The sequence below is a fragment of the Sminthopsis crassicaudata genome, chromosome X (genome assembly GCF_048593235.1).
Source record: "Sminthopsis crassicaudata isolate SCR6 chromosome X, ASM4859323v1, whole genome shotgun sequence".
Classification (NCBI taxonomy): Eukaryota; Metazoa; Chordata; class Mammalia; order Dasyuromorphia; family Dasyuridae; genus Sminthopsis; species Sminthopsis crassicaudata.
Window position 1 is genome coordinate 71807594 of NC_133623.1, and position 6569 is coordinate 71814162.

Genomic DNA, 6569 nt, shown 5'->3' on the forward strand with positions numbered 1-6569 from the left:
CTTTAATAAAAAATAAATTTTAAAAACTTAATCCTGCCTGACTTTATTTTTGTAAGATTGTAGGAAAATTCCTTGATTTCTCCCTTACACTTTTTTATTATATTTTGGGCATTCTGGTGATTATCTTAATCAAAGGAAGAAGGAAAACTACCCTCCCTTATGTAAGAGCTCCACATTGCTCAGATGTCAAATGGACTTAAATGATATCCAGCAAGGTACAGGGGCAAGAACAAAACTCCAAGTCAACAGAACTGTCCAATAACTTATCATGTCTCTATGATTTTCTACCTGCATAACTTCGGGAACATCATCTCTACTCTGTGGGCCTCATTTTCCTCCTTTGCCAAAAAAGAAGGGATTGGTCTTTTCTATCTCTAAATCCTAAAACAATCCTACCCCCCTACCCTGGAAACCAAGTGATTTAGTCATTGGCAAGAATTCTTTGTGGACCATGATTTGGGATAGGACTTTTTGGAAGGGGAAGGGAGTGGGAGTTCAATGAAATTAATTTCAACTAGACCTCTGTTCAGCACATGCTATATTTCAGGCACTAAGCTTAGTGCTAGAGATGCACGTCAAAACAAAACAAAACCTGACATCTGTCCTCAAGGCATTTACATTCTTCAAGAGGATACAAGACATACATGGACAAGAATATTCTACTTATGTTGGTGCTACGTGGGGGGGGGGAGGTGGAATAGGTGGGAGTTCTGTATCAACAAGCAAATGGCTTAAAGCTCCAAATCTTGAATTAAGCAGCCCACCTTCAGTTCTTCTAATATGAAACTCTGCTCTAGTCCTGTACCATCTCTGTTAGTGCCCGAGCTTTATTCAAGCTTAATCCAAGAGGCAAATATATTTGCAATAAAATGTAACGATGGTGGGAAGGAACTGGCCCAAGGTTAGATAGCTAAGAAGTGTCAGGACCCGGCTTCATCCCAGGTCTCCTGACTCCAAATTCTGAGTGCTTGTCACTCTCTCAATCTTCCTCCTAATTAATAAGATTTGAAAGAGGAGCAAATTGAGACTCAAAGAAATGTGAAGTAACTGGCCCAAGAACATCCATGCTTCCATCTCTCTAAATGAAATGATAGGAGTCCAGACCAGTTTTACCTAACTTCAAGGACAGTGTTCTTTCCACTCTACATGTTATGATTAATCCCAGGCTTCCTGCCACTAGCCCTTTTCAATGAGCCTGTGCTCATCAACTCCCTTTCCCCTAAACCAAACATAATTAGCAATATTAATAAAGAGCCAAAAAACATTTTGTCAACTATTACCAAGCCAAGTCCTAATGATTTTATATTATCTCTCATTTAAACTAAATGAGTAAAACTTAACTTCACACCACCTGGTGCACATAATAGAGTGGACTCTAGAGATCTTGACTTTAGTCTTCCTACTTTCTTAGGGGTGGATCACGGACTGTTCTAACAGTAAGTGTCCTCAGAATTTGGGCATCGGGAGACTTCAGCCCAGGCAGTCCTGCTGTGATCCCCACCTTATCTTCCTAGAGACTAAGGAATCATCGGATTTTAGATCTAAAGCTGGAAAGGACCTTAGAGATCCTTAAGTCCAGTTCCTTCATTTTATTAATGAGGAAATTGAGTTTTAGAAAGATTAAATGGCTTGCCTAGAATCACACAGAGTGTTAAGACAGGATTGGAATCCAGCTCTTTCCAACTTCAATTTCAGCATCCTATCCACAGAATCATTAAGAAACTCCCTGAGAAGCCCCACCAAGTCATTCCTTCACCATCAGTTGGTAGTCAATGATGGGGTAGAACCACTTGCCTCATCAGCTGGTGCTCATGGTAAACATTTACGGAAAACTTGGCAGTTGCTCAAGCTCTAGGATGAAGTCCTGGCAAACACTGAGATAGCCAATTTTGCTTCTTTCAACACATTCAACAAAAATTTCACATGCTAAGTACAAGAGATAAAATTATGAGTATAAAAACTCTTTGTCCTAAGGTCTCATTTCCAAAATATATAGAGAACTGACCCTAATTTATAAGAAACCGAACCATTCTCCAATTGATAAATGGTCAAAGGATATGAACAGACAATTCTCAGAGGAAGAAATTGAAACTATATCCACTCACATGAAAGAGTGTTCCAAATCACTACTGATCAGAGAAATGCAAATTAAGACCACTCTGAGATACCACTACACACCTGTCAGATTGGCTAAGATGACAGGAACAAATAATGATGAATGTTGGAGGGGATGTGGGGAAACTGGGACACTAATACATTGCTGGTGGAGTTGTGAAAGAATCCAGCCATTCTGGAGAGCAATTTGGAACTATGCCCAAAAAGCTATCAAACTGTGCATACCCTTTGACCCAGCAGTACTTCTACTGGGCTTATATCCCAAAGAAATACTAAAGAGCGGAAAGAGACATATATGTGCCAAAATGTTTGTGGCAGCTCTTTTTGTTGTAGCTAGAAACTGGAAGATGAATGGATGTCCATCAGTTGGAGAATGGTTGGATAAATTATGGTATATGAAGGTTATGGAATATTATTGCTCTGTAAGAAATGACCAGCAGGAGGAATACAGAGAGGCCTGGAGAGACTTAAATCAACTGATGCTGAGTGAAATGAGCAGAACCAGAAGATCACTGTACACTTCAACAACAATACTGTATGAGGATGTATTCTGATGGAAGTGGAAATCTTCAACATAAAGAAGATCCAACTCACTTCCAGTTGATCAATGATGGACAGAGGTAGCTACACCCAGAGAAGAAACACAGGGAAGTGAATGTAAATTGTTAGCACTAATATCTGTCTGCCCAGGTTACTTATACCTTCGGAATCTAATGCTTATTGTGCAACAAGAAAATGGGATTTACACACATATATTGTATCTAGGTTATATTGTAACACATGTAAAATGTATGGGATTGCCTGTCATCGGGGGGAGGGAATAGAGGGAGGGGGGATAATTTAGAATACAAGGGATAATATTATAAAATATATATATATAATAAAAAATTATTAATTAAAAAAACATTAAAAAAAAACTCTTTGTCCTTAAGACACTTAGAATCTGCTAAAGAGAAATAATATGAATACAAAAAGGCTGAGCATAAGGTGATTAAAAAAAGAGAAAGATGAGGCCAAGTGCTGGAGAGAAATTTGAGGACCTGGAGGAACTGGGGTTAACTACTTTCCACCAGAGTGACTGTGGACAAATAACTTCCCTTTGAGGGCCCCTTTTCCTCCATCTATAGAATCAGATGGCTGACCTAGATGATTCCAAAACTGTTGCTCAGCTCCAGATCTTCTTTTTTTTCATTTTTTTATTATAGCTTTTTATATACAAACCATATGCATGGGTAATTTTTCAACAGTGACCCTTGCAAAACCTTCTATTTCAACTTTTGTCCTCCTTCCCTACACCCCTTCCCCTAGATGGTAAGTAGTCCCATACATGCTAAATATGTTAAAGTATATGTTAAATACTATACACACACACACACACACACACACACACACACACACACACACACATATATATATATATATACATATATATATATATACATATTTACTCAGTTATCTTGCTGCACAGGAAAAATCGGATTTAGAAAGAAGGTAAAAATAACCTGAGAAGAAAAAACAAAAGTGCAAGCAAACAATAACAAAAAGAGTGGAAATGTTATGTTGTGGTCCATGTTCATTTCCCAGTGTTCTTTCTCTGGGTGTAGCTGGTTCTGTTCATTATAGATCAATTGGAACTGATTTGGATCCTCTCAATGTTGAAAAGAGCCACATCCATCAGAACTGATTCTCATAGAGTATTGTTGTTGAAGTGTATAATGATCTCCTGGTTCTGCTCATTTCACTCAGCATCAGTTGATGTAAGTCTCTCCAAGCCTCTCTGTATTCCTCCTGCTGGTCATTTCTTACAGAGCAATAATATTCCATATTATTCATATACCACAATTTATTCACCCATTCTCCAATTGATGAGCATCCAATTAGTTTCCAGTTTCTAGCCACTACAGAAAGGGCTGCCACAAACATTTTGACACATACAGGTCCCTTTCCTTCCTTTAAGATCTCTTTGGGATATAAGCCCAGTAGTAACAATGTTGGATCAAAGGGTATGCAGAGGTTGATAACTTTTGGGGCATAGTTCCAAATTGTTCTTCACAATGGATGGATCCATTCACAACTCCACCAACAACACATCAGTGTCCCAATTTTCCCACATTCCCTCCAACATTCACCATTATCTTTTCCTTTCATCTTAGCCAATCTGACAGGTGTACAGTGGTATCTCAGAGTTGTCTTAATTTGCATTTCTCCAGCAGTAGTAATTTTACAAACTTTTAAAAAATCTAAAAAGCTAACAACTGAAATTATCAAAATGTAATCATTTATAAATGATTGTGAAATCTATGCATCTAAATGCTGCTACATTCTCTGCTATACTTTGTTCACATCAGGGACATACACATACACCATCATCATCGTCATCATTCAGAGATTTCAGGAGACTGTGTCCTAAGGCAAATAAATCTGCAAATTTAGATAAAAGTGACCTCAGGAAATAATGAAAAGAAAAGGAGAGATTCCTATTATTTTTAGGTCAAATAAGATACTTAGTGGTTCTTTTAAACAAATAGAATTCTGTGCAACAAGTATTTGACAGTATGAGAAGCACAAAATCAGAACACAGACATCTCCATCTCAAATATTTATTTGGGTTATTTGTCCCTGACCTGTGGTAGAACCTTCTGGGCTCCTGTAATTTTGTCCATTTTATCAATGAATTACTCTTTAAATCATGAAGCTACAACTTTGAAACTTATTGTTTGAAACATCTATTGAGATGTCATATGGTTTTTGTTAATTTGGCTATTGATAGAGTCAATTATGTTAATAGTTTTCCTAGTATTGAACCAGCCCTGCATTCCTGATATAAACCCTACGTGGTCATAGTGTATTATCCTGGGGATGATTTCTGTAATCTTTTTGTTGATATTTTATTTAAGGTTTTTGTATTGATATTCATTAGGGTAACTGGTTTATAAATTTCTTTCTCTGTTTTCAACCTACCTGGTTTAAGTATCAGTACCATGTCTGTGTCATAAAAGGAATTTGATAGGACTCCTTTATTCTCTATTTTTTCAAATAATTTATATAGCATTGGAGTTAGTTGTTCTTTAAATGTTTGGTAGAATTCACATGTAAATCCATCTGGTCCTGGGGATTTTTCTTGGGGAGTTAATTAATAGCTTGTTCTATTTCTCTTTCCCTTCTTTATTATCTCTTTGGAATATAAGCCCAGTAGTAACACTGCTGGATCAAAGGGTAAGCACAGTTTGATAACTTTTTGAGTATAGTTCCAAATTGCTCTCCAGAATGATTGGATCCATTCACAATTCTACCAACAATGCATCAGCGTCCCAGATTTCCCACATCCCCTCCAAAATTCATCATTATCTTTTCCTGTCATCTTAACCAATCTGAGAGGTGTGTAGCTTGTTCTATTTCTTTTTCCAAAATGGGACTATTTAATCAATTTATTTCTTCCTCTGTTAATCTGGGCAACCTATATTTTTGAAGGTATTCATCCATTTCATTTAAGTTATCAAATTTATTGGCATTAAGTTGGGCAAAATAACTCCTAATTATTGCTCTAATTTCCTCTTCTTTAGTGGAGAGTTCTCCCTTTTCATTTTTGAGACTAACAATTTGAATTTCCTTTTTCCTTTTTCTAATCAAATTTGCCAAAAGTTTATCTATTTTGTTAGTTTTTTTTCATAAAACCAACTCTTCATTTTATTTATTAATTCAATAGGTTTTTTACTTTCACTTTTATTGATCTCTCCTTTTATTTTTAGAATTTCAAGTTTAGTGTTTGATTGGGGGGGGGTAATTTACTCTTTTTCTAGCTTTTTTAGTTGTAAGCTTAATTCATAGAAGGCTTTAGGAAAGGGAAAGCACCTGAGCTCAGCCTTGGGCAACTTTAGCAGTTGGATGCCTTCAAGGGCATAGGGAGCAGTGAAGAGAGGACAGAGAGGAGAGCAGATGACTTAGAGGTAGAAAGGACCTTTGGTCTAGAAAGATCTAATTTGACTTCTCCTTTTACAGATGAATAAAAAGGCCTAGATTAGGGGGGAGAACCTTAGATTACAGAGTACAGAATGTTCAATACTCTCCATTATAAGGTGCTTTCCAGCTCTGATATTCTATGTTTTAAGGTCTCTTCCAGTTCTGGCATTTTACATTCCAAGGCTCCATCCAATGGTTCTCTATAAAAAAGATCTAACACATATTGAGTGGCCATCCCACATAATTTTTGAGAACTAACATGCCAACACCCTCAGCATCACCCAAAGCTTCTCCAGGGAAAAGGTGAAAGATGAATAAGAAACAGTTCACAATTAAATTCTTCTCAGAGCCAATCCCTTCATTGAGTCGGAGCCAACCTATTTCTGAAAATGAGTCATTTTACTTTCTTCATTGATAAATTTTATTGAAATTTCTATTGAAAGATCCACCCAAATACACTAATAGGAATGGAAGAAAGACATTGCAAGCATAAG